We start from the raw sequence: 26,132 nt of genomic DNA, 5'->3' as shown, positions 1-26,132 counted from the left end.
TGGTTTGATGGCTGCACATCCTTCGTTTACTAATATGGCAGGCAACATTTCTCATTTACAACCCCATGGGCCCAAGATGTGTTTCCAAAGAGAGTGCAAAAATATTACCCTCCTAAGATCCAGAGCCATTCCCAAAGATAGACAAATAGAAAATTCCTCTGAATGCTGGCAATAGACTCTAGCTGCAAATGGAGTTCAACCCACATTTCTGATGGTTACCAAGCTGAGTTCTCAGGACACAAAACAGGACAAACAAGAAGGTAACAGCTGTCTCTGGGAGAGATAGGATCAATAATCAATGGGTCTGATTTTGGAAATAAAAGGACAACATGAAATTTTATTTTTCTCTTTCAACAGTGTACTACAGAGATTCAGGAATGCTGAAACTGGTAAGAATTCTCTCTTCTCTGGTTTTTACCAGTTTTCCCAAGATCCTGTCTTCAAGCTATGGCATCTCCCAGAATTTGGTAAGGTTTTCCATTAATTTTAATTTTAGTTTCCCCTTCACTGCTTAAGGGAAAAATGTAGCAGTTTACCACAAATTCTCTCAGAGTTCTGTTAACCTGGAAAGAGTCAATATGGGTGATCTTGGGTAGCCTTGGCTTGCAGAAACTTGAAGCAGGATCTCAGTTCCCTGACCAGAGATTGAAGCCAGACCGTGGCAGTGAGAGCACCAAATCCTAACTACTAGATCATGAGGGCCAGTGGCTAGTGACAAGGTCCTGGATCGTCTGCTTAGGAGAAGGGAATTTCAACAAAGAGATGGAATGTAGTGAAACAAGTAAAGTGTTTATTAGGAGGAAAAAAGCATGTATGGATAGACACACACGGGAGGGCTCAGAGAAAGAGTTGCATCCGTAAGGTAGTTCAAATCACTTATATGGGGCAGTTCTTCTAGGTTTCCTCTGGCCAGTCATCTTGCTTTGCCTGGCTCTGAGTCCGTATGTGGTTTAACTCAGGGCCCTCCCCTGTGTGTGCATGCATCTTTTAGCCAAGGTGGATTCCAGTGCAAGGGTTTCTGGGAAGAAGAACACATTGTGGTCTGGCACCTCCTTCCTTCTGTGACCTCTGAGGAACCTTTCTGTGCATGTGTAGTTTGGGAGGGCTCCTTGACCTCAAGAATGAAAAACATGTGGTCTCTTTATCTTCTATTCAAGCAGGACTCAACTCCTCCTTGCTCCTGCCATTATCTTTATCTTGGAGTATCTGTCCACAGGTCCAGCTGCCCAGCCTGGGGCCCATCTGTCTCCTGCCTCATGGGGACCTTTCTTCGAGGGTAGTTATGGGAGTATCTGTAAGGCCACTAATTTGGCCGACTTTTGTTTATAGTCATGTAATAGTCTGCAGGGTGGAAAGACAATTCAGAAAAAGGAGTAGTAGAATGAGTACTCAAGTAAAGAAAGATAGAGGAGAGTAGCAGGAATTGTGTCAGTCCCGTAGTCCTTTGATGTAGGTACCTATTGTGTCTTCAATTTTTCACTAGCAGTTTGTAATGAATCCTTCAATGAAGCTGTTTTGGAATTTTGAAGCCTTTTATAGGCTTTGGCATGTCAATTAAAATAGGTGTCCCATTCTGTTCGTTTGATTTGGTAGTCTTTGCTTTCAAGTGAACTTCTTAAATAATCTTTTCTAATTGGAACACTCCTCTTAATGGCCATTGTAATTCTAGGTGGTATTCATAATATTTTGACATTTTTGTAGATATCTACAGCTTCTGGGACCATAGTTCTTAGATACAAAAAAGCAGGTGTGCTGGAGGTAGCATGCTCAGCTCTTTGGAACTTAAGGATCCCATTTCTTTAGCTAAGTCTTGGGTCTCTCAGAGTCAAACTAATACCTAAGAGGGATGTTGCGCTGGGTTGGGGATTGTGTTTTCAGTGTACCTTATTTCATGGAAACTTTCTTGAGGTTGCAGGTGACCTAGTGTCAATCTAATCCTTTCTGTGACCAATTTATCCTAACACAGGAGTGTTAGAGTTAGGTGGCATGTGCTCTAACAGCTTTTAAGTGCTTGGAACCCACCAAATTTTCAGGTTTTAGCTTTCAAGATTCCCACTAGCAATAGCTTTACCTTAACACACCAGCAGTAGTCAAAGAGATATTACTGTGAACTGGTCAATAGAAGGCCTTGTGTGGCCCTCCAGCAGTTCCCAATGTGGCAATGGGGAAAGGACTGAACCAACAGACCCCAACTAAAAGGGACTGCAGACTGGGATTCCAATCAAACGTGTAACTACAGACTGAACCACCAGCAGTTCCCAATGTGGAATCTGGAGACTGATCCAAGGGCTGGGATTCTAATCAAATGGGGAATTGCAGACTGAAGCAAGGACTAGGGGCTTGGGCTCTGGGCAGAACTGTGCTAGTTTAAGCTAAGCTGCCCTGGACTGGAAAGCCAATTAGATCAGGAGCTTAATGCAAAGACAGTGGAGCTCAAAACTGAGTGGAACTTACCCACAGCTCTTGGAGATGGTAAGGAAGGCAGAGAACCCAAAGTGTTCATTGGTACCAGGACCTGTGTTTCTCATCATCCCTAAAGCCATCAGAAGTTTCCTTTGGATCCCACTGCTGCCACCAATACTGTTAAAACAAAATTCAACTGAGTGAATTTTAAAGATCTTGTTGGCTTTAGTCAATGATTTATGAAACAGGCAGCATCCCTTCTAGCACATAGAAAGGAGCTCCAAGGAACTGTAGAAAATTAAAGATTTTTATAGGTAGAAAGGAGCAGGACAAGAAAGTTATATTAGCAAAAAATGGATTGGTTGTGGCAAGATCACCTTCCTCTAGGGGACAGCAGGGTCTACTAGATGGATTACCTCACTAGTGCTGCCTAGGTAATTCCTGATTGACTGATTTAAGATTCCATTCCTGGGAGAAGCTGAAACTGTAATTAAGTTGGGTATTAGTCTTGGTTTAATGATGTGGGGCATAGCAAAAGTGACTCCATTTTAGGCCTTCTGTCTCTTTTTTAACAGTATTGATCAACTTCTGCCAATCCAAATTCTGTCTGCTAGTACTTATAGTGTGTCTGTGTGTGTGTGCGTGTGTGTCTGTGTGTTTTGCAGCTGTTTTGGAGTTGTTGGAATCAGTATATAGTAGATGGGGAAAGTATTACAGTTATGTAATTGTGTATAGAAAGGATGATATTTTCCGGACTACTAGGAAGAAATACCTAGCTATGCCTTTGAGTTTTACTTTACTTTCAGAGAAAATCTGAAGCTAGCCAATGTGAGTAGGCTGTGCCCACTTCACATCACAAACAACTAGACTGAAATGGTGTGAAAATAACAAGATATCATTTTCTCTTTCCTTTTTGGTACCAGAAACATCTTACAGAGAATTTGGGTAAATTGTGCTCTTTCAAAGAAAATCAAGAAGAAATTGATTGATTAGTTAATGTTCATTAATAACTTATTCTGAGCTAAGTATTACAAAGTGTTCAAAACATGTACAAATCATAGACCCTGTCCTCAGGGGACATCAAACTCATTGAGAAGACATACAGAAACATCAAAGTGTGATCCTTACATGAAGCTTCTGATAAGTACTAAAGAAATGGTATATACCAGAATTTGGCAAATTTTTCTATAAAGAACAGATAGTAATTATATTAGGCTTGCATTTTATATGGTCTCTGGGTCAACTACTCAAGTCTGCCCTTTTAGAGAAAAAGCCACTATAGACAATCATAAATGAATGGGCGTGGCTGTTTTCCAATAAAATGGTATCTACAAAAATAGATGGCAGGCTGAATTTGGAAGGAGGGCCATGCTTTGTTGACCTCTGGTATAGTCATTAAGTGGTGTGGGTATTCAGAGAACTGAGAGAGTTTAACAGTCTTCATGCAGTAGCAGGAGATTGAAGACTAAGTAGGAATTCTTAGTGGGAACACAGTGTAAACAAAAGCTGTGTATAATAAAAAGGCTTTGTGTTGTGGTGGGTGGGAGTAAATAGAAAAAATGGGCTTCTCTGTGAAAGCACCCCAAGAGGCAAGGGCATTTCCACTTCTGGCAAGCAACTGCTGAGAGATTAAATGCACAATATAGGTCCTGAGATGCATATTCCTAAAGCCATGGCGCCTGTTCAGGTCCTTTTGCTCTTCCACCAGGCTATATTTCTAGCCTATCTCTTTCTGCAGAATTGGCATTTCAGACTCCAGGGTACAGGGATGTCAGCCTGCAGGAAGAATGAAATTTGTTGTATGAGTGTTTAGGAGAGTTCCTCGGTGAGGTTTTCTCTATGTGGTCAAGAGTTGCACACCAATCTAAGTGACTAAGGTAGTTCTGAATGTCTATGTCTCTGATGACAAGAGCTCCCAGTTTAAGACAAACCCTGATGTCAAAGGGTGGCATTTCTTCCACTGTATTAATCAGAACACTAGCCAGGCTCAATGATTCCAGAAAATTAGGGTTCTGTGGTACAAACTATGCTTCCTTTTGGAGATTGACCAGGTCCACTGGTAAATTAAAGGGCAAGAGAAGACCTGTTGCAGAGAAATCTGTTTAACTTGTAATAACCATAAATTTCCCAAACATCTGACCACAGAACATTTTTCCATGGAGCATCTATGAACATCTCATGGAATCCATTTTGGAAAACAATGCTTTAGGGAAACAAGTGTGGAAATAAATATTGCTAACAGTCACTAGTTGTGGCTTCAAGTTAACATGAAAGACAGGGTGGGGGATGAGAAAGAGAGAGAGTTTTAAAAGCTCAGATGACTCTTGAGGGATGTAAGTATAGGGTGGAACTGAGCCTTCTTATTTAGTGTAGCCATTTGAATTCTTGTCCCAACCTACCCACAACCTTCTAATTTCAGGTGAACAGGAGTACTAAAATGCCGTAATAAGATAGCAAAAAAAAAAAAGGGAGCAGAATATTTAAATATCGTTTCTTCTTTTCTTGTCGTTTTTGATGTTAAACTTCTAGCTTTGTTCTCTTCTTCGTGGTCCTTCTGGAGCCTTTGTTTGAAAGCATGAAAATGATTGTCATCTGGAACGATTCATGGCAGGCAGAGCTGAGCTTAGAGGGAAAACAAACGTATGATTAGCAAGTACATAAACATCCCTAACCAGACCTAACTCCCCTCCTCTGTAGAGCAGAGGAGAGGCTGTGCAGAGGAGTGAGGCAACCAAGAATTTTGTTGAAGTATCTGGAGGATTCGCTGGGAAATTCTGTCCAATTTGCTGCAAACAAGTCAGACATTACAATCTAATTAAATTTAACCCTATGTTGAAGAAGCTCTAGTTGGCATTTCATTTCAAAGCATTTTCTTTTTTTTTTTTTCTTCTATGTGCTTACAAAATGGCTTAATTTTAGGCACTGTATTGCAATCTAGTTTTGTCAGCTCATTCACTCGGTATGTATTTATTTAGGATCTACTATACAACAAGTACTAGGAAATCAATGAAGAATTTGGCATGATCCCACCACTGAGGGGCTGATAATCAATATGGGGAGAGACACACAGAAGCTAATATATACAGTCAAGTGTTCAGATGCATATGCTCGATATCTGTATAGGCAGAGGGGAATTCAAGCGAAGCAGTTGTCAGTTCTACCTGGAAATCCCAGAAGTTTCATGCAAAGGGTGGTCTTAGAACCAAATCTTGAAAAATAAGCAAGTAGGGTGTTAGTCAGGCAGACAGGTATTCACATCCTCCAGATATCTGTTGCTGGTTAGTTCCATGTGCAGTTAGATGATCAGCAAATCCTTAAGCCCATCCCATCCTCATACTACCTTATAGTTGAGAATATTGTACCATCAGTGATCTTCAAAGTGAAGCACGTGAACCCAGGGTGAGGGACATTGCAGATGATCCACTAAAGTGTGGAAAAGAAATGCCACAACTTTAAAATTTTTATCTCATCCCTTTGAAACTTGTATTTTTGAGTTTTATGAAGTGCATATGAATGTCATTATATATGTTTATAATTTATAAATAAATATACATATATTGGAGGTGCATGGTGCAAATTTTTTACTGATGGAGTGCAGGATCCAAAAGCTTGCAGACCACCTGTATTTGTTATTCATCTATGAAGTGGTTGAAAATATCTTAGGTTTTGTCTTTTTTGTTCAATAGACTATTCCTCATTGTCTAGACATTAATTTTTTTTTTTTCAGTAATAGTAACACACTATTTTATGCCTCTACCAAGTTCCAGGTTCTGAATTAGGCACTTTGCAAAAAGTACCTTGGTTAACTTCTAGAATTGTCCTAGTAAGACTGGGAAAACTGTCCCAGTTTGTGATTGAAAAAGTGAGGAACATAGAAGTTTAGTAATTTTCCTCCATATTAGAAGGTGGCAGACCCATGGTTGAAATTATATGTAGTCTGACTTAAATGCCAACATGCTGAACAATTAACAATTGCCTTTTCAGGGTCAATAAAAAGAAATTACTAACGTGCTTTCTTTGTTTTGTTGGAGATGATAGAAATTAAGTATTTATAGCCTTTTACACTTATAATTTTACTATGAAAATGTGTACTCCTGTGAGTAAAAGAGAAATCTGATGCTTATTATTCAGATTTTTATACTTGCATTTGAGTTTTGAAAATGTATCTCTTCTTTGACCTGGAAAGAATTATCCACCTCTAGTCATTTATCATAAATAGAAAATATTTATTTAGTACTTACTATATGTCAGACACTGTAAAAACATATTTTCCCCACAACAGCAAGCCTCCAGTTAAGTAACTAATTAGAGTAATAACTAGTGGGTGATAAAGCCAAAATTCTAACCGAAGCAGTACCTTTGGCTTTGGAACCCATGCTGTTAACCATTAGGCTGTGTTCCCTCCCCATAAAAAGGCATAAAGTTGCCTCAACAAGAATATTCATTGCAATATTGTTTGCAATAGTGAAACACTGAAAGCAACCTTAACAGCCATCAACAACGTCCATCACTGTTTTCCATTCCTGTGGTAATCCATGAGGAATGGAATACAGTAAATACTATGCAGCCAATAAAAATGCTAACTGTACAGTACTGGTTTGTTGGAGCCACCATAACAAATTACCACTTACTTGGTGACTTAAACAATAAGATTTTATTGTCTCACTGTTCTGGAGGTCAGAAGTCCAAAATCAAGGTATTGTCAGGGTCAGACTCCCTCTGAAGGCTCTAGGAGAGAATCCTTCTTTGCCTCTTCCAGCTTCTGGTGACCCCAGGTGTTGCTTGGCTGGTGGCTGCATCCATCCAATCTTTATCTCATCTTCATATGGCCCTCTCCCTCTGTCTCTCTGTGTCCAAATCTCCCTTTCCTTTTACTTAGAAAGATGCCAGTCATTGGATTTAGGGCTCATCCTAAATCCAGGATGATTTCATCTCTAGACCCTTAACTAATTAAATTTGCAAAGACACCACTTCCCAATAAGGTCACTTTCTGAGGTTCTGGGTGGACGTTAATCTGGGGGGGACACTACTCAACTCAATATAATAATTTAAACCTATATTTATTGAAATACAAAATGATATATTATTAAGTAAAAAACCCCATTAAATTGCAGCATGCCTAATATGATTTCATTATTATAAAAAGTATATGCTAACATGTGTGTATACATATGTAGAAACATGTATAGAAGAGTATCCCCCAAAATGTTAATATTGATGATCTCTGTGTAGTAGGATTATGGATGATTTTTGCTTTTCTCTCTACCTTTCTCTATACAGTCTGAATGCTTTGCTGTGAAGAAAAAATAATCAGAAAAACAATTTCTAATTTTTTAGGACATATCTATATTTGACTCAAAAATTCCCAAACCCTTTAATGACAGACTATGAAACCCTATAGGTCTAATACTTTTGATGCTTACAGAAAATCACTTGGGGGAAAATCATTAGAAAGGATTCTGCTTTTTGTTTGCACAGAAAAACACTTTATCAGCTCTTCCCATGTTCCTAACCTCAAGTCCTTTGTCATCTCCGAGCCCACCCCATCGTATTGACTACAAAAAGCCTCTAAACCCAATTTTTTACCTCTTGGTTATAGTCACACAACTGTTTTTTTGTCCATAGAATTTTCAGATATTAGGCAAAGGGTTTTAAAAATCTTTTACAATGTGAAACAATATCCCTTTAATTTTTCAATGTGCAAAACCTCATCTTCCCACCAATATTGTGACTCAAAGAAAAGATTCACACTTCTTTGTCTTCTCATATTGTGGTTGCCTATCTCTGATGCATAGAAGTCAGCTAAGAAGATATGTGGCTATCTGAAAGACTAATGTCTCTATATAAAGGTACATTTTTAAAATAAATATTCCCGTAATTGCCTAATGTTTTATGAGAAATTGAAATGCTTTTCCCAGTATACCTATTTTGTTTTGCAGCAAATCTGCTGCTTCTCTCAACATACTAGCTGCTGATTCATTACCGTCAGCTATTTGGATGGGATGGTTTCTCTACTTGTTATCTCTGCAGTCAGAGTTCCAATCCCTTGGGATGTTCAGACTATTTTTGCCATTACCTTTGCAATTTAGTTTCAAGTTTTGCAACATGAAAAATACATTGGGGGCTTCCCTGCTGGCGCAGTGGTTGAGAATCCGCCTGCCAATGCAGGGGACACAGGTTTGTGCCCCGGTCCGGGAAGATCCCACATGCCACAGAGCGGCTAGGCCCATGAGCCACGGCCGCTGAGCCTGCGTGTCCGGAGCCTGTGCTCTGCAATGGGAGAGGCCACAGCAGTGAGAGGCCCGCACACCGCAAAAAAAAAAAAAAAAAACATACTTTGGGAGGCTCTTAAAATTTAGAACAAGGTTGAGAATATCAACAGATCTATATAGTCAAACTTACTATGAGGTCCTTACCAGGCTGAGAACTCTCTGCGGACACAAACTGGGTTTTCTTCATTCTTATACCCTCATGTTTGTAGCCAGTCTGGACCATAGCACTCACTAAATGAGCTTGCTTATGTGGCTTCCAAGATGCTAGACTTCCCATCAGCCTCATTAAGCTGAAACTCAGAATATTCTTTTTCCATCAGGGATGGGCAGTGACAGTGCATGGCAGAGCCCGAGGAGAAAAAAGGCCAGCACATCCTCCTTGCCCTGCTTCTGAGTATGCAAATTTGTCCCTGGGATATAGGCCATGTCTTGACCCTCAGCTCTGGGCACACTTACTTTTAGGCTATGATTTAGAGATGCAAGAAGATGAGCAATGGGAGAAAGAGTTTCTTCAGTGAATATGAAAAGGATTAAAGATAAAGGGTATAGCACCACCCCAGATAAAGGTATCTATCCCACCCCAGTCATCAGCTAGGCAAAGCATGTAGAACAACCTCTCTGCCTCCATGCCCCACCCCTGCACATGCTTGAGAAGGACACTCTGTGTGGCCCCTGGGACCAGCAAACCCACCACAGACACACCCAGACCACGTCCATGAATCCTACCAACATCTGGGACCCATGTTGTGATCGACTGTATTTAACTGTTATTTGGTGACTGTGTTTTGAGTGGGGAGGCTGAGGCTAGCTAGGGCTAAATGGACTCAGGTTTTCTGGAAATCAGGCACAAACACTGCATCCGATTCTTCCTGCAGAGAGTGTGAGAAGCCCAGAGGAACTTTGGTTTACAGAATGGGGGCAACTTCTGCCTCAATGCAAGAGGTAATTTCTTCAGCAGACACAGTAAGGCAGAGTCTTACGTGTGGAGGAAATGTTCTATCCCTTTCCCTGACCATATAAAAGATTGAGTGCCGAAGCTGGTTGAATGTTCATTTTGTGATTACTGGCATGAGTGAGCTTGGTATTGTTTTAGCAATTGTCTCTCAGTTGAGTCAGTTGGGATGCTGAATTACTGAACAACATTCTGCATAATTATTGGAGCAGGAAAGAAACGCCTGTGTTGTTTGCATCGTTTCTTGCTTCAAAAGAAAAGCTCAAGTTCAGATGCTGAATTACTGAACAACATTCTGCATAATTATTGGAGCAGGAAAGAAACGCCTGTGTTGTTTGTGTCGTTTCTTGCTTCAAAAGAAAAACTAAAAAAAAAACCCCGATAAAGTCAGATGTAAAATTTCTCTTGCAAGACTCCCAGGTGACACTGATAGACTCCTGTTAAACAAAAAAGATGTTTTCTGAAAAATAAAATAAAATCTTATTGTAAAAATAGCAAAATTGCAAAGGAGGGAAGAAAAGTAACCTCAGATTTGTGAGAAATATCAATCTTCAAAGTCCATTATCCAAAGACATTGTACATCAATACTTGATTTGAATTATGGAGAGGGGCTGTACTTTCATTTACATGGTATTTCCCCAAGTAGCCGGATAATATCAATACCTTGCATTTATACGACGATCATCTTCCCAGATGGCTTCATTAAATTGTATGTTTTATGAGACCCACTTTCTGAAATGTGGCCATCTCTGAATGAGAATGATGCTCCCGGGTAACTTGGGGCAAGGGAAAAATCGTGTTTTGCATTTATGTGTCTATCAGTGCTCATAAAAATCTTTAGTTAGCAATCATTTCCTGAGCATCTGTGTGGGCAGAGCCTGAGACAAAGGTCTGTATGGTAACATACGGAAGATTAAAAGGTGTGGTCCCAGCCCTCCAATACCTCAGTCTCTATTAAAGGCAATTTTTCCATTTCACAAATGTGAAAACTTGAGGCCAGAGAAGTTTAGAGAATTGGCAGAGATCATATGGTATAATTTTCCAGAAGTGGTAATCCTTATTTCCAGGTTTGGATGTGAGTAGTTTTGATATTCACATCCAAAAATGTTTAAAATATCTCAAAGATGTATTTAAGTGGAAAAGTTAAGGTTTGGATTTTACTTAAGGAAGAAAAGACCAGCACCAAAAAAAAGAAAATGAAGAAGGGTCTCTTATGTCATCGACATAGATTATAAATATTATTAATATCTAGGACTGTGATAATTGCCTTGAGGGGACAAAAGAAAGGCAGAATTCCAACTGTAAAGAGCTTGGCTGACTTTGGAAGTAGACTATTGCCTATACATGGTGGTTTCAAGGAAACAGGGAACCTGACTTAATTTGTTGTCTTAGTTCATTACCTTGTAAAATTGCAAGTTCCCCCAGGAGAAGTAACACATGAAGCCATGCCCAGCACAATGTTTGGCACATGACAGTCACTCCATAAAGATTATTAGGAATTTACCTTGTGCGGATACATTTACCATAACCTTTCTTGAGAACTTAGGTTTTAATGAGTTTGAAGGGTGGGTAGGGTGGTGAATGCAGAGGGTAGGAGTAATGGGTACCAAAGAAGGGAAGAAGAAATAGTCAAGAGTGAAAAGAAAGAAGAAAAGAGAGCCTATGGGACTGGGAAAACCTTGTCTTCCTTTTATAATCTCTTAGGGACTTCACTGATGTATAGTGTACTGCATATCTGGAGATATGGGGATATAAGATTATTTTATATAAAATACCTACAAGACCATACAACACAGTAGAAATTCTAACTCTAATACTGATCTCCTCGGGATTAGGGGCAAGTTGTTTCACTTAGCTGGGTCTTAGACATCCCATCAGTTAAACAAGGGTATAGATTAAATGACCTCTAAGATAATGTTCTGTGTATAGAGTTCTGTTTTTCTATGTAAATGAGAATATGGGACCATTTAGAACAAGAAGTAGTGGAGCGATTGTCCTGTTGCTTACTGAGCTTGAAGAAAGAAGGGATAATGTTAAAATCAAAGGTCTAGCGACCTTTTCTTAATGTACTACTACAGTCTGTTCAACACCTCAGTCTCCTGATCCAAATATATTGGATTCTATTCTGTCAACCTTAAAAGACCGTATCCAACTTCAGATGCATTTAGAATAATGGATGATTTATCTTTGTTCTAGATTTCTGTCTTTTTTTTTTCTTTCCTGAGCTGAGATCTTCTTCAACGATGTCTAACTTGTGGTTCTCTCAGTAATAAAAATTAAAAATTTTTTAGTTAAAAATAAAACTACAAATGCTAACTAAAAAATGTTAGCTATGCAACATTCTAAATTTCCAAAACTTTTCCCACAAAGTAAAGTTGCTAAATTATATATTAAAATTATAAGTGCTAAAAGAATTCAGAGAGTAGAAAGATCATAATTGTTATAGGTAATCAGGAGAAGCTTCAAAGTGGAAATAGGGCTGCAAGTTTGGACTTGACATTTAAGCCTGGAATTGTTGGAGAAAGAGGCTTTCTAGTTCTAAGAGTATCTTACAAAGAGCAGGACTTCTAAATGCAGGTCTAAGGATCATTCTGGTCCAAGAAGTTTTCACTGATCATGACTACTAAAAAAAGTCAAGGGCAATGCAGTGAGTATGTCTGAAAACTAAATGTAAGCAATTTAGAGGACTCTTATTTTGAGACAGTGTCCTTCCTTCATTTTAGTGTTAACATACCCTTTTGTAAAATGATAGTGATTGTAGATGTTTTTATTTTGTGAAATAATGGCGTCAAATTTGGCCTCCATGTGATGGTCTCTCTCTTTCCCTTTGAAATTTTACTGACCCGTGAAATCCAAAGATCTGGGCACCACCAGTTAGGTGAGCATTTCCTGACATGTGGCCTTTCCTATAGCCCTCCCCCATGTAAGCCAAGAGGTTGAGGACAGCTTTCCAGCAGGGGTAAGGACCATTGTGTCTTAGGATTTTATTTTCCTGTTCCTGGGATGTTGTCATGGCAGTAAATGCCGTGCAGCCTTAGCCATGATGCTGATAGAGTTAAGCTTGTTATGCTGGACCTAGGACGTGTCCCAGGCCTTTCAGTGACATAGCAACCTAGAAAACACCAGCTGCTTTGTTGACTTTTACTTTATTTTAGAGCTCCATGCCACATTGGCAGCAGAAGCACTGCCAGCCTGTTTACCAAAGTCCCTGCTTTGTACTGATTAAATAAAAGCACTATTTCACAACTCTTCCTCATTCCGTTGATGGAGAATGCCTGATCCTTGGATTTCTACTTTAGTACAGGCATGCAGAATTCCTTCCTCAGAAGCCACTCTTGGGTATTTAAAATGCCCCTTGACTCTAACATACAGGGGTGGGACCACCCCTCTAAGCCACCGCATAAACACTCATTCCCCTCTGGAGGAAACACACGTGGGGACACAGTATTTTAGTACAAAGTTTGGTGGTTTTCCATTTCCACAGCTGTCCCTGTGCCTCCTGACCCCTTGCTAAGGAGCACATATAAGGAAATTTTTAATGGTGATCCTAGGGCTGGAGCTATAAAAAAAAAAAGCTAATGAACTTTCTATATTCTAATAGATGTTTTGCTATATATTTTAATATTTATATTTTATTATATGTTTAATAGGTAGCAAATTTTATATCTTTGAGCATTTATGGGGGAAAAAGACCTTAGAAACACAAACTCTGAGTTCATGTTTCTCAATTCAAAGAAGAAGGAAAAGTAAGGCCCAGATTAGGTAGTGACTAGCTCAAGGTCACCCAGCTATTTAGCTGAAGTGCAAGGACTTGAAGTTGATCTAGTGCTCTGTCTTCTACCTTCCTCCAATACCCCACTGGAACTGAAATCATTGCAATAGCCACTGCCAAGTACTTAACAATGGATATTTGATGGTGGTCCTTTAAGTCTGTACCAGGGTGGTTTTCAGTTTTTCCCTTCATCAGCACAGGAAGGCAAGGACATCGCACAGACTCTAATATTTCATGCTAGCTCTGGATTCCCTTGGTTTTATATTTCTGACTCTTCCCTCAGTTTCTTGTAGGGCTTTATGATTTAATTTAATTTCAGCTTATGGCTAGCTTTGGTACCCAGAAGAGTGGTAATTTGTCCTTTAAATTATTCACCCAGGGGAGTCAGTGTTCTTAGAAAGTGACGGCGGGGAGAACCCAGAAGCTTTGTCCCCTCAGAGGGATACACAACACACACTGATACCTCACTCACTTGTTCTCCCACCACAGTACCTTATCTCCTGTGTCCAGCCCTGGTTCCTATAATACTTTGTATTTCTGCAGAGCTTTTCACATTCACAAATAAAGCAATTTAGACAATATTTACACACTGACTAGTGACTAATTATACACCTACAAGCACTGCAATCATTCTGGACAAGCAGCATTCCTCTACATTAGGTTCCCTGTAGGAACGTGTCTGAGAGTTATTTGTGGAGAGAAATTTGGGGCAACAGTCTTGGCTCCTACATTCAATTGTTCAACGTAACGGAGTTTATATAATCTAAGATGCACCTCTGGACTGTGCAGCTCAGAGCTGAACCAGGGGCTAGAAGGTTTACAAAAGAAGAGAAAAAAATGGGTGACTGTGACCGCAGTAGAGGATCTTATGAAAATTGCTGACGAAACCAGGAAAACAACTCACAGAGAACACATGGTGTTATAAAGTCACCTGCCAGGGTATTTGGTACAGATATACAGGTGCTGTTTTATGCAGAACTGGAGTACAGGATGGAGGTAATTATTGCAGTTTTCAGTTAAAAGGATAAGAGCTGAATAATATTAAGAGCTACCATTTAATGAGTGCCTAACCTGTACTAAATTCTTCCCACATATTCTTTCATCTAATCTCACTGTCATCCCCATGTATCACATAAAATTTACTAAATTTTACTAAGAAGTAAAATCGCATTCTTCAGATTACCTGGAGAGCTAGTAAGGGAGAGCGAGAATTTAAGCCACGTCTGTCTGACCATGCCGTTACACCTTCTGCACCCTAAGAGGGATGACAAGAGGCAAATACCTAGTGTGTATGTGTGCATGTGGAAGTGGATTACACACAGAAGAAGGAAAGGATTGGTAGCATTCCATTTATAGGGACGCTAAGAAAAGAAATTAAACATTTTCAAAGTTTAAGTCTGGGCAATAGAGTGGGGTAGGAGCAATGGAAGTGCTCCTAATAAACTGATTTGGGTTCAGAGGGTCTCCTCTGATGAATCCAAACAGAAAATAGACAAGCAGTCATGTTCAAAGGCTAAACAGCCATGTAAGTCTGTAAGAAAGTTACATGTTAATGTCCAGAATGAAGGGAGCCATGTAAAACATATGAAGTCATCAAAAAGGACTTGTCCACTTACGTGGAGGACGAAAAGCAAGTGACAGATGCCTTTGCGGCATGATGCTTGGTCTCTGTTCTCTGGGCTCTGCTAATCTGGTATGATGTTTTAAAATCTTGCCTGCAAATCTTCTGACACTGCTCTCATTGCGAGGTGGAATCTATGTCTCCTCTCTCTGAATCTGGGCCAACCCTAGTGAGCAGTTGACCAACTGAGTATGGCAGAAGTGATACCCTGTGACTTAAAAGTGATGCAGCTGCTACCTGGTTGGATACACAGCAGTGAATATCCGGAATACCTGGTGAGGATGTCAGACCCAAGCTTTTCACCCTAAGGAAAGAACCCATTGGCTGAAGAGAAGCATTTCCCCTTGGGAGACCAAAGGGTTAGGAGCAAAGAGAAAAGTCAAAGTATGAGAACTATCAGGTCTCAGAAGGCAAGTAGAAGTGAAAAGTACAAATAAGTCACAGAGTCAGGCTGAAAACAGGTCAGACTGTCGAGTGCAAGCGCTCAGGGTGAAGTTATGAACAATACAAATGTATGTGGTTCAGGACTGAGGTGGTGAGTCACAGATGGCCCAGAAAGGTGCCCATGACTTAAGGAGCCTGGTAGACCCAGACATTTACAGTGTTAAAAGAGAAAAGGAAGAAAGCAGAACTGCCTATCTGCTTTAATTCCTACGTTTTCTCCAGCTGAAAAACTGTCAGATACGGAAGGAATGTGTAAGAACCTGTAGGTGCTGGCTGTTCAAACTGCATAGACATTTCATGACATTCATGATGAGGTGCATTGCTTAGACACTGAAAGAACTTTGGGATAAAACAGAGGAATTCCTGTCAATAAGTTTTGAAGAATCCTGAGAATTAGGGAAGACTGAAAATGCACAATGTCTTCTTCTCAAAACAGAGGTGAATCCTGTGAACTCCGGAGATGGGCTTGACATCTGAGACCAATTATTAAGGAGATGATGTGTAAGCCTTAGGCAAAGAAAACAGCATAAATTAGTGAGGACGAAGTGCTTAGCTTGAATTTCTACATGAACTTACCAACCTCTAACGATAGCACTCTGAATGTGAGTTGGGTGTACAGTAGGCAGAGTTCTTTCTGATGAATGGATTTATGTCAACTAAAAGGCAGGGCTCTCTCTAGAGCCCACCACAGGCCTCTGGCCTTGGCGCTGTACTACACAAATTGTTTACTAAGGACTTGGAATAAGATTATGATAGCATGATGGCATGCAGATACAGGCTGTAGGTAACACAAAGCTGAACGGCATTATGTTAAATGGTGGAATTTGTACCCCAGAGATCTTTATAGGTAGTAACTATGAACATGGTTTAAGAAGAAGAAATTCAACCCTTTTGAATTATAAACCCTTTTGTTTAGGCCTCCACCCCTCACCTTCAATGGACAAGGTAGAAACATCCAAAACAGCCCCAATTCTACTCACAACTATAAAAGAAAAAGATAAAGAAAATGTGGTTTGTTCACATGGAAAGGATTTAAGAGTTGCTTAAATTTAACAACTCCATACAACTTAATAGTGGGATGTAGCTGCCAAAAAATGCTACTGTGATAGCACATTGTGTTAAAAGAAGCATCCAAAACAAGGCATGTGAGGATGCAACTCTGGTGTTTGTTCTGGAAGTAGCCCTATGGCAGGTAACTTGACAGACTGAAGTATGTCCAGAAGAAAGCAACAGTTATAGAAGGGGGCAGAGAAACTGTGCTATGGAAAATGAGTAAAGAAACAGTATATTTAGCCAGGACGAGAATCTGTGGGGAGCGTGGAATGGGAGGAGAATTGAACAATTTAAAAGCTGTCACGTGGAATGGAATTAAGAGGTGGGAGCCATAAAGAAGCCGAGTCCAGTTGTACCCCAGGAGGAACTCTCTCAGACCTGGAGCTGTGCATGCAAAGATGAAGAGGAGAGAAAGTCCCAGTCCTGGAGCCATTCAATAGAAATAAGGCCATTTGTCAAGAGGTATATCAATGTCATTAATTATAATACCCACAAAACTAGGATCTTTTATGACTTTATCAGATATATTCCTGACAACAGGAAGTATTGCGTTGGCCAAAAAGTTTGTTCGGGTTTTCCGTACCGTCTTATGGAAAAATCCAAACGAACTTTTGGGCCAAGCCAGTGCTTTAATGTTGAGGAAATGGAGGCTCAGAGAAGTCAAGCAACTGGCCAAAGAATACCCAGCTGGTGATAGAGAGCAGAGACCAGAATGTAGATATGCCTCCTTCTAAAGAGTGCTCACGCTTTTCCACTAGTGCAGGCTTCCTCAAAGAAAACTGAGCTCTAGCAGAGGACCAATCTTTAAAATCACAGAGGAGCTATGAGATCTACTGGAGCTAAGGTGTCCAATAAACCCTCTGAGAATATTAAGCGTCACCAGGACTCTCCAGGCCATCACTGAGCAACATATACTATTTCTCAGTTTGGAATGTCTTTTCTACTGATGGTTCTGTCATACTAAAATTAATTTTATGAATCTAAGCTCTGTTTCTGAAAAGTCTTAAGTTCTTTTAATTTTCTGTCATCATTATTAAAGCATTAATTCCTAGCCTTAAGAAAAAAGCAGTGCTTCTCAAATTCCAAAGGAACTAAATTTAATTTTATTTTTAATTTTATTTATTTTTTATTTTTTTGCGGTACGTGGGCCTCTCACTGTTGTGCCCTCTCCCGTTGCGGAGCACAGGCTCCAGACACGCAGGCTCAGCGGCCATGGCTCACGGGCCCAGCCGCTCCGCGGCATGTGGGATCGTCCCGGACCGGGGCACGAACCCGTGTCCCCTGCATCGGCAGGTGGACCCTCAACCACTGCGCCACCAGGGAAGCCCTAATTTTTAAAATTAAAACAATTTATCAAAGTATAGTTGATTTATCACATTGTGTTAGTTTCAGGTGTACAGAAAGTGATTCAGTTATATATATATATATATTTTTTTTTCAGATTATTTTCAATTATAGGTTATTACAAGATGGTAAATATAGTTCCCTGTGCTATACAGTAAATCCTTGTTGCTTATCTATTTTATGTATAGTACTTTGTATCTGTTAATCCCATACTCCTAATTTATCCCTCTCCTCCCTTTCCCCTTTGAATTGAAAATCGTTTCAAATAATTTTTTTCTATGGAAAATTATTTTGATAGTTCCTGTTTTGGGGAAATCTAAATCCCAAAAGAAATCTAAATTCAAGCCCTTGAATTTCTATAGGTGTGTTTTATGTCTATTACATCACCTACCTTATACATATATCTTTTGGGAAATTTTCAACTATTTAATCATTTGTGTCCTCCATCTGTTATCAGTGAAAATCCTCTGCTTTTATATATATATATATAACTGGCAAGTCAGAGGAAATTCTCTGCTACATTTTTCAGCCCCTTATAAAAGCAATATACACTTTTAGACAACTGTGAGTCTAGCTTAAGTTCAATAAGAGCTTAGAATACACATATTGCCTTCGGGAGAGTGAAAGCTGTATAAGCCCCTCATGTGTGATTCAGTTTGAATGAAGGAGTGTTGCAGAGCTGAAACGACAGTGTGGTGAATTAGGAGGAGAGAAATCCCTTAGAAAGCACCTTGTTGTGTTTTTTGACCTCAAATTGTATGGGCCCTTGTAATAATTAATAGCTAGTGTCGCCTCTTTTTTCTTGGTCTCTATCATTGCCTCTCTGACAAATAGTTTATAGTCTATAATCTTTCCAGTTGTCTTCTCACCCTGATGTTTTATACCTCAGTGACTTTGTCTCAGAGATGTATTTTGCATTTGCTTGCTCATCCATGGTGACCTTGTTTGGGCTTTGTTTAGTTTATTTGTTGCCTGATGATACATACCAAGCCTTACAGGGACCATTTGACTTTATATACATTGACTAAAGTCAATTTATTGACTTTAGTCATCACTGCTTCCTAGCAGACCCAAAAAACGCCCTGAAAGGGTTACACCAAGGCCAGTACTAAATGGTGAATACCCTTCTCATTGCCCTCTTCTTTCAGAATATTGGAGGTTCAACCTGTACTGTTCCCCATCCTGCCCCCCTCTTTGACCACATTTTTTTTTTCTGTAGCCAGCATTGATCATCACATCACTAATCATCACGGATTGAAGCAGTGCAAGCATGAGAATTCAGGTTAGTTTGCCAGTTTGTGACTAGATTAATTTATAAGCACCTCTGTCATTCCTCTTTTCTTCCACTTTGTTTGAATGTGGTATAGAGCTAGCCACCAATTTAAAAAAAATTACAGTTAAGCTAAGGTCAGTAATTGCAGTAGACATTTAATGAGTTTACATGCAAGAAGATAAGCATCCCTATTATGAAATCACCTCACATTTGTAACTATTATCGAATAGTGGGTGATCTCAGTGTACAGAGTTATGAAATGATAAATAACTTACATTGAGTATTCTGGGCATATTATTAAGCAAATGTATAAAAGCTTTACCTACAAATACACCAAGAATTATCTATTACTGTCTCAGAGTCTGTTAAGCTAATAGAGTAGAAAAAATGTCTTTTACATGATCTAAAAGATGTAAAGCATGGTCCTGAGATCAAGATGAATTCTATTTAAAAATAAAAAAAGAGCACAGGATTAGGAGTCAAAGATCTGATTGCTCTTCTGACCCAACTAATAATAAACCCTGGGCAAGTCCTTTCCCTCTGTGAGCCTCCAGGTCTCCTCCCAGCGCTGACAAAGGATGTAAGAAGATCCTGAAACAGTCTCACAAAGAGAACAGACTTTTGGCTGGGGTGTGGGGAGGAGGGGAGGGGAGGGAAGGAGTGGGAGTGTGGGATGAGCAGGTGCACACTAGTATATAGAGGATGGATACACAACAAGGTCCTCCAGTAGAGCACAGGGAACTCTATGCAATATCCTGGGATAAAACATAATGGAAAAGAATATGAAAAAGAATAGATATACGTATGTAACTGAGTCACTTTGCTGTCCAGAAGAAACTAACACAGTACTGTCAATCAACTGTACTTCAATAAAATAAAAAAAAAAGAAGAGCCTGCACTCAGAGTAGAGGAAAAGCCCGCTTTCCCTGGCAGAGCCTCCTGCATTCCTGCGGCCGGCTGCCGCTGCCGCAAGCTCTTGTGGCCCCAGCAATTAGGCTGTGTGTCCACCAAGAGTTCATTGTGATTGTTATCAGTTGTGTTGTTGAAATTACATAAAGTAATACAAAATTTGTAATATGATGAAATGAAAATATGAAAAGGGTGGTTTTTGTTTCCTATGACAAATAAGTTGAAAGCTCTGGATACTTGGTTAAGGTGAGTGTTACTAAAGAAACTTCTAGATGTATTAGATGTGGGCTTGGTATTTGGAAAAGACTGGAAGAACATTTAGAAGGGTTCAGTTCACAGGCATTTTGGACCCTATCGTTCTAAGACCACTTTAAACAAAACTAAAGACAGGAAGTTTTTGTATTCACTGGGGTGGAGTGAATTTGGAATGCAAATTTGCCTGAACGCCAGCTTCTGGCTACATTTCCACAGGTACTTATTTCGTACCTTTGAATTTCCCACTGCTCATTTCCGCCTGTGGGTGGGGTGTGGGATTACTTCACATGGTCCAAGGTGCTGTTCTTTGGGGTCCTGCCTTTTCAATTAGAGGTCTCTGACGCCAAAAGTTCGCAGCCAAGATGTCACATTGTCTCTTGTCTGAAAAGTCTGACAAAACAGAATTTCAGTTTTTCCCAATCAGCAAATAATTTCAGGGCAAGAGTGGCTTCCTTGCTCTGCTTACTTTCCTGGGGTCCCATTTCCCCTTAGATTTTAGCCTGTTAATCCCTCTTTGTCTTTTCGGATGTTTGACGCTTTCAAGGTCCTACTTAAAATACATTCCAACAAACACTGTTTCCAGCGGGAGGCTTTTTCTTTATAACCTGGCCCACGTTAATGTGCTATATAGACTTTCTACAGGTCACCTACTCATGATTCTTGCTGAGAAACCAAACTGCCTTCTGAAATTGGCACGTCCCTCTGGAAGAGGCTGGTGCCAAGTCTGAAAGCTTAGAATGCCATAACTCAAACTTTTTCCTAAAGTAAAACTAAAACCACTGGGCTCCTCTGCATTACATAATTCTGTCTCCAACATGCTAAAAGAACCGATAAATTTTAGATGGACAAATTGGTGGATAATGATTTTGCCTCTATTTCTTGATTTTTTTTCTTACCTTGTCAGTATTTTGAGGCACTTAAATTTACATAAATCATCTAATCAGTGCTTCCCAGTAAAACTTCATGTGATGATAGAAGTGTCCTATAATCTGCTCTGTCCATCACGTGGGTTATTGCACTCTTGAGATGTGGCTAGTGTAACTGAGGACCTGAAGTTTTATTTTATTTTGATTAATTTAAATAGATGCATGTGTCTAGTGCCTGCTGTATTAGACAGTACAGATTCTAAGACAAATTTCTTTCTGCTCCTTCAGGATAAACACTTGTTATATGAGAAGGCTATATAAAAATAGTTTTCTGATCACAGTCTTCTCTCCAGATGCTACGTAGTTCATGAAACCAAAATAGTAGCAATCACTATTGACATAAAACAAATAACACACACACAACAAACTTTTAATTAACCCAACAAATATTTATTGAACTCGTATTACAATACAAACGAGGCACCACCCTAGGCACTGACAAGTGTGCCATATGCCCTAAGAGCCTGCTTTCTATGTAGATGATTATGGATTGATTGATGACAGAGGATTTTATAAACAGCTTTCACTGTAAAATGCAACTTCATTACTTCAACTTCCCCTAAACATATTAGAGAGGGATGTTTGACAGGATGTAAACATAGCCAACCACTCGCTCTGTGAGATGCTCCAAAGGGGGGAAAAACAAATGTTTCATGGAACAAATTGTGTCCTGGAATATTACAGGGTCTCAAAATTCCCATATTGACAATATCTGTTTAATTTTTTCTAATCCAATGCTTACTAAATATGAGCACAGAATCCTATTTTTCTCCACAAATTCCTGTTAATATTAATTCTAAGGAATACATTTTGGGAATTGGAGAGTTATGCTAAGGAATTTTACAAGGCATAAATAAGCAAAAACTCTGGATAACCTATGATAGCTTTTTTCAAAGTAGCGTTTGCAGATCTTTAGAGGACATGAGTACATTCTCAGTGGTCCCTAAATTTACTGGAGAATTTTTAAATGATGTGATTTTAATTACATGATAACCTTCAAATATTAATACAAGCATGTTGTGAATCATGTTGATAAACACGTTCTAGCAGAGCACTGCTACATGATTTCTCTTAAGATTGGATTCTAATTGTCTTACATTGATTAAAAAACAACAGAGATGGATTTAAATTATCATTTGCTCTAAATGAAGGCCAAATAATGGTAGGGTAGACTGTACAAATAAAGGTTGAATAAAGAGAAGTAGTGAAAGAATTGGGCCATCACGTGATGAACAGTAATAAGAGCACGTTTTATCTCAAAATAATTCATTCTGTAGCAACTACTTCAGTCTTTATTGAAATGCTTCAGTTTCAAAAAACACCTTTCACATTACTATAATTTGAAGCTTACTTATTTTATGCTTTTGTTCATATTTATTTTGCAAATGTTTTGGTTTACAGAAGTAGGAGTTAAGCCTAAGGATCTTCTACCTAGTTTTATGTTTAGAACATTATAATTTTTGTAGGTTTGAGTAATATTATCAAAATGATTGAAGTCAAAACTAGGGTTACATCAAATTATTTATGTGTGAAAACACTGTTGTAGGATATTTCTGTTACAGTTCCGAATGCATCATATAGCATTCTTAAATATTTAGCCAATATTTAAAATTGGTTTGCATTCCATGGTTATGCATCATCTGTTAAATTTGCTGTGTGCCCAGGGAAGGTCTGGAAAGTATTAAAATCTCATCATAGATAATCATGAGTTGACTGTGTTTAATATCACTGCAGATAAAAATAGCTTTATTGAACTATTCAAATACAGCAAGGTCAGGTTTTGTGGATTTTTTTCCTCTTGATCTCTATTGTCTTTTTAAAAAACTTCCATACACAGCATACACACTATGCAAGGCATGCCTTCAACTACCACCTGGAGGTCAAGGATTCCAGATCTCTATTTCTATCCGTTTGCTCACTTGAATTCCAGATGCACATTTCCAGTACTCTATTCGACATTTTTACCTAAATGCTCAACAAGTATTTCAAACTCGTTCAACCCCAGATTCAATTCCTGTGTTCTTGTGCTAGATCAGTGGTGTTCACTTCCACTCTGTCCATCAAACTCAAAACTCTGAAGTCATCTTCCACTTCTTTCTTTTCCTCACCCTCATGTCAGTGGTCGGCAAGTCCTGCCAATTCTCTTTGAACCTCACCATTGCCTTAGTTCAGGCTTGTACCATCTCTCAGATGATGATTGCAATAGCTGCCTACGTAGATCCCCTGATGCACCAGTTACCTTCAGTGCCAATCTAGCTTAAAATAGGAAGAACATATCTGATCTCAATGACAGTCCTCAGTTGACTTGCTTCTGCCTACATGAGCTGGCCTAGCTTCATTTACTGAGACTTCTGCCTTAAAAGGCTGTGAATTCAATGAAGGCAAGGGCTCTGCCTTGTTCATTTTTATTTCTCAGTGTTTTACAAAGTTTTTAGCATGCAACTGGTGCTACATGTCGTTGAATGTTGACAGGGCACTAGTGAGTAGCTAAAAGCACAGGTTGTAGAATCAGACAGATCTAGGTTTAATTTCTCTCCTCTGCCACTTAGTTGCCAAGTGACCCTGGGCAAATTAACTCTAAGACAGTGATTCTCAACTCTGGCTTCATATTAGGATTACACAAGGGATTTATTAAAAGGGCCCAGGCCCCCTCTTCAGTCCAATCAAATCAGAATATATGGAGGGTGATGCTCAGGCACTAGAAATTGTAATAGATCCACAGGTGATCTTAAAATGCAGCCAGGGTGAGAATCGCTGCTCTTACCCTTAATTTCTCATCTACTATATAGTAACTGTTTTGAAGGGGTTTTGAGCATGTGAAATGAAATGGAATTTAGCATAGTGCCTGGCACATAGTAAGTCATGAAATTAACACACAACCTCAATATGTAACCTCCTTCTCAATGGCTACCCACTAGCTGCTTTGCCTTCCTTTCAGTTTCTGAAATGTACCAAGATTTTGCAGCTTTGGTGCCTTCACACTTGCTCTTCACTCTGCTCTTAGAAGATCTCTATCTTCAAGTCACACCTGAAGTCATACCCAGTCCCCTTTCACAGTATGGAGATGTTCATCATCTTTGTAGCACTTGTCTCAATTTGAAATTATACACTAATTTAACTATTTACTGTGTGTTTCCCCAACTGTACTGCAAACTTCACAAGGCAGAAAAGGTTTTTTCCTCCTGAGGTCCAGTGCCAAGTGCCTGGGATGTGCATGACGTTCAGGTGATAGTTGTTGAGGGATGAATGGATTAACAAATGATCCATCCTGTAATCTCAAAAAGGCAAAAATCCTTGACTTTTTGTGTCCCACAACTCTATGTATTCCTACATCAAAACACCACCAAAACTAGTACTAGAGTCTCTAGTGTTTTGGGTTCTAGGTACTGACTAGGAAAACTCCAGATGCTTTTAATTCGGGAAAGGCTTCCAAGTTCAAGGTTTTTAGAGGCTTAGTCATCAACCCTTGGACAATCATTAATGTTAGTCTAACAATATCGCACTTCAACAAGGCAAATAAACTTTTGTGGGTGTTTGTGTTAGCTAAGTAAAAAGGTTTTTGTTTTCTAGTTTACCTTTTGTCCCACTCAGTTGGGAAACCAAACAACATGTAAGGTTAATGGAAAAAACTTTTCTGAAGTCACAGAATTAGCAAATCATTGATACTTTTGCCTATGAAGAGAACCTTAGAAATAATCTAGACCAATCCTTCATTTTACAAATGGGAACAAAAAAGCCTAGAGAAATCAATTTATTGGACATGATTATGCACTTGCTGTCACAGCGCCAGGTTTCAATCCTTCACCACTGTTCTCTCAGCCATATTACACCAGCTTCAAAGTAACCCAAAGTTATTCTGATTTCTCAGCGTTCTTCATCAATTTATACTCTGGCATCAAGTAATTTGTGATTTTCATGTTTCCATGATAATAACAAATATTTAGTCCAAATTCATGAGTGTGACATTCAGATCTCATGTCTCACTCAATACATCTGTCTACGCTCCAGGCTCCACCATCTATTTCATGTTTTTCCATCTCTGAGCTCCCAGAGAATGCACAGCTTCATCATATCTCCCTCCTTATCATGCATGAAAACTGTTCCCAAACTTAATCAGAAGACAGTGGCTCTCTGTATTTCTCCTGAGGACTTTGTATTCTGCCTCATACTGAAGTAGGAATGACTGCGTTGGATGGAAGAACCTTAGGAACTGGGGGCCACACAGTTCTTGCTTTTTAGGTCTTGTCCCTCCTTGCAATCAGTAAATACTTAAACTAAAACAAAGGTCTCTCCAGGCTAAAATCTTCCGTAAGATTTTCATTGAAGGCAATTTCACTGAAGGCAATTTTGAAGTGTTTGAAAAAGCTGGGTTAGAGGAGGCAAGACCTGGATGAACAGGACTCATGTTGCTTTAAAGAGAGCAATGATGTCAGGACATTTTGAAGTTATTGTCTCTTTTCTGGGTTCTTTTCTGGGTGCTCTTCTCCTTTCTTTTTAAAATTCCTCCTCCATTCAGTATAATCCACCCACATCCCTTTTTTTACTGGTACTGTGAAAATCTACAGGAGACAAATTTAAGACCTTTAGGAAACATTAGAGAAAACAAGAAAGGCCATACAAATACTTGCTTTGATGCATTTTGTTGCAAATTTAATTTCTCCTTCAATTTTCATTAATAAATGTACCAGTAAAAACGACGACTGCCCGGTCAGCAAACAACAGCGGATCTACCAGCCTTTCACCACTCGACAGTCCACGCCTACAGCCGGCCGCTACCCTCGCGGAGACCGGAAGTTCTTTTGCCCCGGCTCGCGGGCCCACTACCTGGCGCCGGTGGGAACCGGAAGTTGTTCTGCCCCGATCGTCCGAGCGTATCCGCGTCGGCCGCACAGGCGCAGTGGAGCTCGG

The 26,132-nt window shown here is 39.5% G+C and overlaps 2 long non-coding RNA genes across 2 annotated transcripts; both read right to left on the bottom strand.

Moving 5' to 3' along the window:
* Positions 1 to 496: 496 nt before the first annotated feature.
* LOC113607318 (uncharacterized) lies at positions 497 to 3,536 on the bottom strand. The gene is made up of 2 exons (XR_003427875.1): positions 2,455 to 3,536; positions 497 to 731 (listed from the first exon to the last, which is right to left on the bottom strand). It is a non-coding gene; the product is annotated as an uncharacterized LOC113607318 (long non-coding RNA).
* Positions 3,537 to 4,085: 549 nt separating this feature from the next.
* On the bottom strand, positions 4,086 to 26,126 carry LOC113607317 (uncharacterized). Its single transcript, XR_003427874.1, has 3 exons — positions 25,910 to 26,126; positions 20,530 to 20,688; positions 4,086 to 5,025 (listed from the first exon to the last, which is right to left on the bottom strand). It is a non-coding gene; the product is annotated as an uncharacterized LOC113607317 (long non-coding RNA).
* Between the last annotated feature and the right edge of the window lie 6 nt (positions 26,127 to 26,132).

The sequence above is a fragment of the Aethalodelphis obliquidens genome, unplaced genomic scaffold (genome assembly GCF_003676395.1).
Source record: "Aethalodelphis obliquidens isolate GAN/ISIS:26980383/991018 unplaced genomic scaffold, ASM367639v1 scaffold47, whole genome shotgun sequence".
Lineage (NCBI taxonomy): Eukaryota > Metazoa > Chordata > Mammalia > Artiodactyla > Delphinidae > Aethalodelphis > Aethalodelphis obliquidens.
The sequence above is the reverse complement of the archived record's forward strand: the minus strand, read 5'-3'. Positions and strand labels throughout refer to the sequence as shown.